This window comes from Mya arenaria, chromosome 3 (assembly GCF_026914265.1).
Source record: "Mya arenaria isolate MELC-2E11 chromosome 3, ASM2691426v1".
NCBI lineage: Eukaryota > Metazoa > Mollusca > Bivalvia > Myida > Myidae > Mya > Mya arenaria.
In genome coordinates, this window is record NC_069124.1 from 63362127 (window position 1) to 63372563 (window position 10437).

Sequence of the window (10437 nt, forward strand, 5' to 3'; positions counted from 1 at the left end):
AAAATGGGACGTTCTGTTGTATGTGATTTAAAATAGTGCGAATTTATTTCCTCTTCATTTAAAGACGTCCATATGCAACGTTATTGCCACTTTGAATGCAAGCTGAAGAAGCTTGAATACATCTTGGGGAGGAATGAATAACCATTGATAATTACGCAGAAAATGAAAATTTGGTGACAAAAAGACCCAGTCTTACATAACTTGCCAAAACAAGTCAAAAGAAATCCTCAGTCATTTACGGGTTCATTTAAAATAGTTTACACAAGCGATAAACTTGCAAAGACTGTTCTTACATGATATATTTTGTATTGAGTTGCAACCGTCTTTCTCTAAGCCCACAAACTATAATCTCGCTTAGAAACCACTACATTTTCAGAAATGTTTCTGTTAAATGTTCATTACATAAACGTCGATATCGTAGCCAGCTCATGACTCTCCCTACGAGAAATCATAACATTTGAAAAAAAATTAACATAAAATAAACATTTACCAGGCTGTACTCAGGCATGAAGTCAATCAACTTGACATTTAACGACATTTGTATTGCTAAAGTAATCCTAGTTTTTATCTAAATGCATGCTTTTAATTCTATTGAAAGACAATGAGAAGTGCAAACATCATTATATGAGTAATAAACATAATTACAATTTAATCGTATTATTGGAGCAGAAATAAACTCTAAAGTACATGCGCAGTTATACATACATTCGCTTCAGTTTGGAGAAAAGAAACTTTTCTTATCCGTATGATGGAAACTACTGAATCGAGCCCAGAAGCCTTTAAACGCAACGCATTATAGGCAATATATGAAGGACATTAAAAAAATAAAAAGCTATAGATAAATTTGTATACAGGCATTATGATTTGCAAAAGGCTTGGACATGGGCTGGTGTCTAGACCCTTTAATACTCAACGTCGTAAAGCGTTCGGTATAAAGTTCATTAAGAAGGCTAACGGAAATCTGGATGCGAGCATGATAATGTGTAAATATGTCTCTGCTCTTAATTTAATTTTGCATTTACTAAAATCGCCATTGACCTTTGATTGACTTAAAAAGGATAAATAAACCAGAGCAAACGATTCTCACTCATGGTAAAAACGAGTTAAAACTTTTGCATTTATTATTTAAAACAAAATAAAATAACCAGTGCATCAATTTGGTTGTTCATTTAGCAAACGAATCGTATTCCTTCATGGTTAACTTTTAATTTGAAATTCGGCCGCGACTTCTTTCGAAGCTTTAATGCTAGTGCTACATCACGAAGACTGATTGACATTTTGAGAAACAATAATCTCTACGTTTTCTTTCTCTGCAAACACTGGGAACGCAAAGATTATAATTAAAACTTCAATTACAACTAAACGTCTGATAAACCTCTAAGCATATTGTTCAACAGTATACTAATCTAGCTTTCATAGAAAAGCTAGATTGACAGATCAAAGAAATAACTCAAGATCTTTTATTTCGGAATTATCAGGTTGAACAGTTCTTGCCAGATCAGTGATTTGCAACGACGGAATTGCGATTTTTTATATGAAAAAAACCCATTGAAGGCAATGCTGTGTTGAACTTTTTCTGAGCTTTAAATGTGTTATATCAAAAGCAGTAATAAATGTTGTAATTAAACCATGGCGAGTAGCAGTGATAACCTTGACATCTTCTGATACTATATACATTTATTACTCCTATTCGGCCTTTAAGGCAGGTCAAACTAATAACTCGCTATAGGAAAACGTATTTTTTTGTTAATGACATGGAATATCAAGGGAACTGAACGGAATAAGTAACCTAAATTATTTGTGATAAGGAATTACTCATAGTACACTTCTTACTGATATATAACTGGGAAACACAGACTCTCCTGGGAAAAACAGTCGCATAACCAGCTTAATACCAAATTTCGAGGGTTAAATCTGTCTAGGATAATGTTTCAAAAGAAGAATTCACAGCCATCCGTTCAAAACTGATGAAGTGGAATACATTTTATTTCCATTACAAATTTAAGGATAAATATACGTTTTAAACAGAACTAATACATTACCTATTATTATTAAACCTTTGGCAATACCAAATTCAATTGGCTAAACAAACCCGCATAATCTCTACTGATGATTTGGTTAACGCATCAATACCTAGATAATAGGAAATTCATTGCACTCACGGCTACATACCACGTGGTTAAAACGTCAGATCTTAAAAAAAACTTGATGCCTATTTCGGACACTTTTCATTTTTTTAGCCGGACAAGATCAATTCTCACCAAATTCTGTCAGAACCTGTGCAATGCGAAAAAACGTAAATACGGCATTACCACGTATATGTTTGGTAAACGTGGGCATATTCTGACTAAAAACAGTTCTAAATTTTAAGTGTAAAGGTGTAACCGTTTGTTCCACATTACATTTCGCTTCAGATTCTTGACAGTTTGTAATGGGCGTATTGCTTACGCTTGACTTATCCTGTGGGATTTTCCTGCTCTTGGTTTTGTAACATTTTTTGGTGAGACATAACACAAAGTGAAAATCACTCTCTCCCGGTTAAAAATCGAAAATCAAAATCGTTTTTACTTATGACGCTAAATCAGGTAGTTTGTATATGCAATTATATGACGAATAAAATCCCAGTAGTAAGATCTAGTAAAGATTTCTTAGCATAAGTCAATTTTTATGTTATTTTATAACGGGCTAATTTTCAGAAACGCTATGACGCCTAAAGACGTTTATTAATGTGGAGTAGATTTAAACCCATGTAGAAGTACTCAACCTAAATATTGTTAACTCAACATTTGAAATATGATCGCCTGTACTGAAACTCCGAAATTCTCAAGGCTTGATGAGGGTTTACTTAACTTTATTTTTCCCGCAAACTTGATCGTACTTTGACGGAGTAAAATAAGTTTAAAATAAATAAATAAATAAATATAATATATACATGTAGGTCAAGTAAGTAAAACAACCCAGGTTCGGTGGTATGGCTCATTCAGAGTTCTGCCACAAAATAAAGGTTTAATAATGTAGAATTGACCAATATCCAAACATTAACTTTGACCTCGTTTTAATGGCATACTAACAAACCCAAACTACAAACCAAGCAATAACACATGTGGCAATGAAGACACATAAAAAGAACACAAAAACAATAAAAATTAGTCGATCAATAAAATCAGGAATATGGTGGAGGTAAAATTGCTAACGAACGAAAACTGTGTGCTAACGGTAGACAACTTTTATTTTTAAGAAAACTCACGCGCCCCTAACAACCGGGGTTTGCATGTGCATTCCTGGTCCCAGTATTTACCTGACATACGGATGAACATATTTTGTTGACTTTGTTAACAGGCTCTCCAGTTGAGAATTTTCTATTACAAACAAAAAATTGATAACTGATCTGTGATGGACAATTCACAACAAAAACTGATTTGTTTAATTTAAATATATAATAGCATATCAATATGGAATCATTCAGATAAGGTAATATGTTAGTTGATATATATGCATCTCCCAACTCAATCCAAAGTGGTGAGTCCAATTTGTTATCTTGTGTGTCCGTTTCTCGGTATATCAGGGGCGGCTAAGAACAATTGCAATGGCAGGCCTGAATTCGGAGAACACCGTTTTAGTTGTTTTCAGAAGAACACTCTACTTGTATCCTCTCACTACAAATAACTTCTTTTCGATTTGAAGAATAAGTCATTTATGAATTAAAGATCAACGTTTATTGGGACTAGCCACCATATTTACTTACTAAACCGTCATCAGAAGCACATCTATTACGCTTTCACTTAACCAACGCAATACGTATACATAATAATAGTCATCGTATTATTGTGCTTATGAATTTCGTCTGTTTGTATTAAATGTGACGTTTGATGCCGTTGCTGATGTTGGTAAAACGCGTAGCCAGATCCCTTTCCATGTTTGACTTTTGTTTGCACCCTTATACCTAAATAAGATTTACCAAAATTAATAATATTGTTTAAATATTCCAAAAATGATGATTTAATGTCGAAAACAACAGTACTTATGGAGGATACCAAGTTTAATTTGAAAAATGAGCATAAAACACGATATTTTAACCGTGAGACTATGAATGAATGAATGAATGAATGAATGAATGAATGAATGAATGAATGTAAATATTTGTATAGCGCATTTTAAAACAAGTCTCTAAGCGCTGCACACGCGAATTAAAAGGTTAAAAAGTCCACATCATTTCACTGATACGCCAATTTAAATAGGTGAGTTTTTAAAGCCTTTTTGAAAACTGTCAGGGAGTCGATGTGTTTAATTTCTACTGGCGGGCTGTTCCAAAGATTGGCTGCACATTTATCAAATCTCCTTTCACCATATGTTTTAGTTTTTGTACGTGGAACGTATAGTATACCACGTGAAATCTATAGTATACCACAGTAAATCTTAAAGCATTCACCAATCATTTAATATATTTGCGCTTTCTGCTATTATATACACGGTTACAATCATGTTATCAGTAGTTAATATTTTCCATAAATGCATTTTCAGTAAGTAGTTGAAGGTTTATCGCTCAAACTTGATGTTTGTTATACATGTTTATGTATTGATTTTGAAAAAGAGTGTCACTTTAATATTTGTGTTTATAAATTAGGGACTGAATCTAGTTTGACCAATGTTAATATTTTAACTGTATTTTAATATTAATAAAATGCTATCCGCAAATCGTCGTAAACTGTTTAGCTTGGCGCGAAAATGATACAATCGGGTGACAGCAAACCATCTATAAAATCCCTGAGCTTATGGTATTATGGGAAACCTCGCTATGTATACAATAACCTATTCCAGTACTTTCGCTTTAGAAAATTATCACAGATTCAATATATATGCTGTATACATACTGTTATTCGACATAACATATTTAAAGTGTTGTGGCTACATAAATACCCGAAAATGTCTATAGATATGTTATCCAAACTACTTTCTGTCACTTTTAACCATATACAATGATATTTTTATCTTAATAATTGCTTGTATGCAATAAAGTATCAGCAAAGTAAATATTTCTGTAATTTACACGAACTTGCAATTAGAACAGCTAGAAAAATTAATCAATAATGGTTTGGACGCTTAACCGAATCATATTTAATAGCAAATGACGTCACACACGTGCTTGCTTTTTCCGTCTAAAAAAAATTAACTGTTTGAGCATGTTTTCTTATTTCATACGGTTTTGCAAAGGGTGGGGCTTTGTTTATCATATTATATCAAGATTTGATGCCAAGAGAATCTGCCAAGTGATTGACAGTTGCCCTTTGGTACTCTTCAACTGACTATTGAGGAAAAAGGCTGTGAAATCAACATTAGCTTTCGACAACTCAATTGACCTTACGACAGGATTTGATTGACAGGTCTTATCAGCCAATCAGAATGTAGGGCTGATAAGCCGTGTTGCTATCCGCCATTTTGTCCGTCAAGCTGACCAGAGTCCGTCATATACATACGCTGGCATTTCCTCGCCTTTTTAAGTATTATGGTAAAAAGGTGTTGTCATGGCACTTGTAATTCGGATACAAGGTAGCCAGGCCGACTAAAGATGGCTTGCAATTCGTTCCGTATTCGAAACCAGCGAGTTATTTAGAACAATGCAAGTGCTGTATACTCTGTGGAAGACCTCATCAACAGCTGAACTTGGAAATTTTGAAAGATCGTTCAAAGGCGAAACATTTATACGTCTGTACAAAATTATTTTTTGGAACAAAACTACTTATTTCAATCCGCTCAAAATTTATTTAATACTGAAATTGTCCGTTCATGACCTAAATTAGTGTTACTATTTTTAAACTATAAACATCGTACATTTATGCATTGGCTTGTGTTTTCAAATCGGCATTAATGGCCATTTAATATCTGATTCAACATGGACACGATTGATTTCATTCAAGATAGAGGTATTTTTGTTGATACCGTTAAGTAGTTTTTTATTAACTGCTTTGCTTTCAAAGTAAATCAGGAAATATCGTACAACTAAATTTTTGTCCGAACCATCGCATGCTTCCGAATCTCATCTACTCGTATGGTTTCTATGTAAACAATGGCTATTGTAGCTGTCATTCCGACACATTTTATAGATTTCTTATTTTCATATCAGCACTTTGTCGACGGAAAATCCAATCAAGAAAACCCTGACCCTCAATCAGCTACTGTATTTGACCAGCTCACACCAGCTAGGCCTCCTCCAAAACTCAGATAAATATCTGAGTAACCAAAAAAAAAACGAGAACAGATCGGTCTGAATCGTTAAGGTATTATTTTCTGTAAAAACCAATATATTTCAATGTACATTTAAATCAATTATTATGTTCATTAGAACTTGATTCTGCCAAACATGTGCTGTAAAGACTTAGACTTATTATGAATAAAGAACCAGTCAAACATGTACATATTTTCATTGTTATTCTTATATTTTGGGCCATTTACGTAAATCTACAATATTTAATGATAGTTAATCCAATGTTCAGAGTCCGGATCACATGCACACTCGATTAACAGTATTCTTAAAGTTACAGAATTCTATTTTGACACTTTTTGTCTCAGAATCGGCTTATTTTGGCATTCTTTAAATTAAGACCTAATATATAAATCACAAAGCAAACTTCTCCGAGCCAAAATATGATAAATGCAATCGAATCTTGTGTAAGTTGTCAAAGCGATCAATCTGTGAAAGTGCAGTTTTAACAGTGAAAAATAACTTCTGCTAATGCTATATATTTTAAAATATATTTGCCATTGCAATAAAGAGATATTCACCTACAATATCATACATAAACACCAAAGAAATATCAAAGTTTAAGTAATGTATGCAAAACAACAATGTATTTAATAAATCTGATATTAAATATGCAACAACTGGTGTTATACTCCAGAACTGAAGCTAACATCATAGAGGTACATCCTTTCAAGAATCCATCAAAACAACATGCTGAACAACTTCAAGAACTCTCTTCAAAAGACCACACTTTCCTGAAATAAATAAAAGATGCCAATATTAAAATAAATCAGTTACATGTATTGTTAAATATTTTAATACTAGCTGTATATGCTACTGCCTTTGATGTTTGTTTTCTGCATGTATATCATAATGAAATATTGACAAGGTAATAGCAAACTGTATGTTTTGTGGTTGTTGTTTTTCTCTGGACAAATAGTCCATTACTTTTGTACAGCACAGTAAAACTAAATGTTATAAAAAGCTTTAAAATAGGTCCTACCGATTATTTGTAAAACTTGCCATCACTGGTTTTCTCTTGCGGTTGACATTGCCTGGACTGGCAAATATCATGTGTGTGTGGGGGGGGGCGGTTTCTGGTCTTATGCTAGGTGCCCTATGGCGGTAGGCTTGTTGAAGACAATAATAAGGGGACTTCCTTATATCCATCAATCAGAATACTTTAATGGTGTCAATGGTAAATAGAAGGAGACCCTCCACCAGCCTTAACCGGTAAATGGGGGGAGGGTAGTGTGTGTGGGTTAGAACCAGCTGCCCGGTCAGCTTAGTTGGTTAGAGCGCCGGGCTAGTGTTCTGGTGGTTGTGAGTTCGAGCCCCACACTGGGGGCACTTTTCCTCCCAGGTCTACTTTTACAGCCAGAGTGTGTGAACATGTTCCACAATTTCTGTAAGAACAAAAATCAAAGCATGTGAATGTTTGAGCAATGCAAAAGTTACAGATTGGTATCACCCACAATTGTCACTTGTCAACTATGACATTATTATTCATAAGGGGGAGTGTTCAATCGCTTAGAACTGAAACTTTTTATGCAAAACCCCAATAAACCATTTCTGCTCATACTATAGAATACAAGGTTATACTGTATAGCTGGCATGTAAATGTTATTTAATGTCACTTCCGGGTTCCCCATTCGGCCCGTTTATGATTTACTCATATTGTGCGATGATTTAATCTTTGTTTCAACAATACTGTAAGAAGGACCGGTGTTATTAAAAGTTAAACTTACCCTTGTTTGCATTTACAGTATGCGTCACACACGCTTTTTCTTTGTATCGATGTCAATGTTGACAACATGGCGGCTATCCGATTTTCTCTGACTTAGATAGATTTCACGCCGTAAATGTTAGATATCGTCATCCTCTAAAGATATATCGAGCCTTCCGATGTAGCAGCCAGTTACAAATTCCTTTGACTTCTATTTTTTTCGCATTGTAATGTCACATTTATGATAATTTGTCAGGAATATCGTAAAGCGATACGACGCGAGACGCCATTACTTCCTCGTTTGTTTGACGGACATAGACAGAGTTCGCTCCCTTGATATCAGGGGGCGTGGCTTAGAAGCCACTGTCGTAAGGTCAATTCAAAAGAGTAGATTATTCGGTCTAGTAACAATGCTCGGATAACATGTCCTAGTGTCGTGGGTCTTTCGTATAGACTGCTGGTACACACACATTTATCTTTCCCTTATGTCAACTTCTAAGTGTTTAGCAATGTATAAAACTATTATACAAAATAGTTTGACATCCAGTTTACAACAAAACAGTATAAAACCTGTTGCACTGTTCATGTAAAACAACTGTTAATGTGATTTGATTTCATGCATTACCTTTATACAAATGATAATATGCTATTATAACCTCCATAGATAAGAGTTAAATGTATTTTGTATCAAATATGTGGAACGTAAATAACAATTACAACTTTTTGTTCGCCTTAAGAATACGGTTTTATTTTTTTATCAAAATCGCCTTCCACAGCTTAAATTAAGCAACTGAAGCGAGTGCCTTTATGGTTTACTTATCTTTTGAAATTAGGTGGCAATACTTCTTTCGAAGCTTCAATGCTAGTGCTACATCATCAAGACTAAATTGACATGTTGAGAAACAATAGCCTCTACATTTTTTTCTATGCAAACCCTGGGAACGCAACAAAATTATAATTAAAACGTCAATTTCTGCTTAACTTCTGATACATCTTATAGCATATTGTTCAACAGTCTGTCAGTCTAGTTTTGATAGTAAAGCTTAATTGACAAATCAAGGAACTCAAAATCTGATAACTCAGGTTGATAGTGTTGTAACATTATTGCCAGATCAGTGATTTGAAACGACGGAAGTATTCTCCTTTTTGAAAAATAATAATTTTGTATGAATGCATAAATGCAATGCGGCGTTGAACATTTATTTTGGTTCTTAATGTGTTGTATATATATGACAAGCAATACATAAAACTTCAAACAAAACTTGGCGAGAAGCAGTGATTGCTTTGACAGAATCCTTATGCTGATACTAAGTTTAACCTAAAATAGAACTTTAAATTAGGTCAGTCATAACTGGGGAAAGATTTTTATTAATAATGATATTGGATATCAAGCAAATTAAAATATTTGAGATAAGGAATAACTCGTAGTATTTTACTTCTTACAGTAATTTTATAACTGGGAAACTCAGACGCACCTGAAAGAACAATCGGTCTAACTGTTACTCTACGATATCGTCTTCAACACCTGACATAATACGAATGAAAATAATATACGTAGAACACATATTTTACCTGTTGTTTTCAACGTTATAGGATTTAAATCATACGTTATTTATGGCCACCAAAGTCTCACAATAAAGAAGTTTTGGCCATGTTGGTAAACGTGCGTCCAACTTTGCGACCCCGCGGAGCAGCATTCATTTATTTAATCAAAGAGCTCTTCGTAGAAAATTGTGATATATAATACTAGATAAACAAGGCAAAAGTTCAGGTACAGGATATGTCCAAATAGGGCAATATGTCCTCGACTATGTTGAGCGATGGTAGTTAAATGCTTCCAGACAATGACAGGAATCTCTATTAGTTTCAAGTGTAGTTATATAAATCCAGTTAACTGGAATCAGCCATCGGCCAATATCATTGAATTCAAAATACATCTATCAGGCGACGTCTATCCAATATTTTGTTTGAAAAAGCAACTTCATCGGGTCTTACCTTAACAAGTGGCGGAGAGATGGGATGATTTGCGACATATTTCCATTGTCGTGATTTATAGGTGATATCGCAAAACCACAACACAAAAATGGCAAAACGCAACGTATGTATACCGGCTTATAGGGAAAGTTGACAAAATGATAAAAGGTGCTTTCGTCTTTTGATATTTTGTCGCCATTGAGCCCCGATTACGCGTCATGCAAAGTAGATATTAGTCTGTGCCATTTTGATCCGGAAATCGGGGATCATTAAATATCAAAAACAAGACATCATACTCATTAACATGAAGTTAGATTATAAAACTGAAATTATGCATTGATACAAAATGTAATGCTAGCAATATGACAACATAACTATTTTCCTCCCCGACGTTTTCGAAGTTTTGAACCTCAATAGTAGAGACATAATTATAAGATCCTGGTATTACATTCGGTACATTACTTGTAAATAATTTCATCAGAATATTCTTTAGAAACAT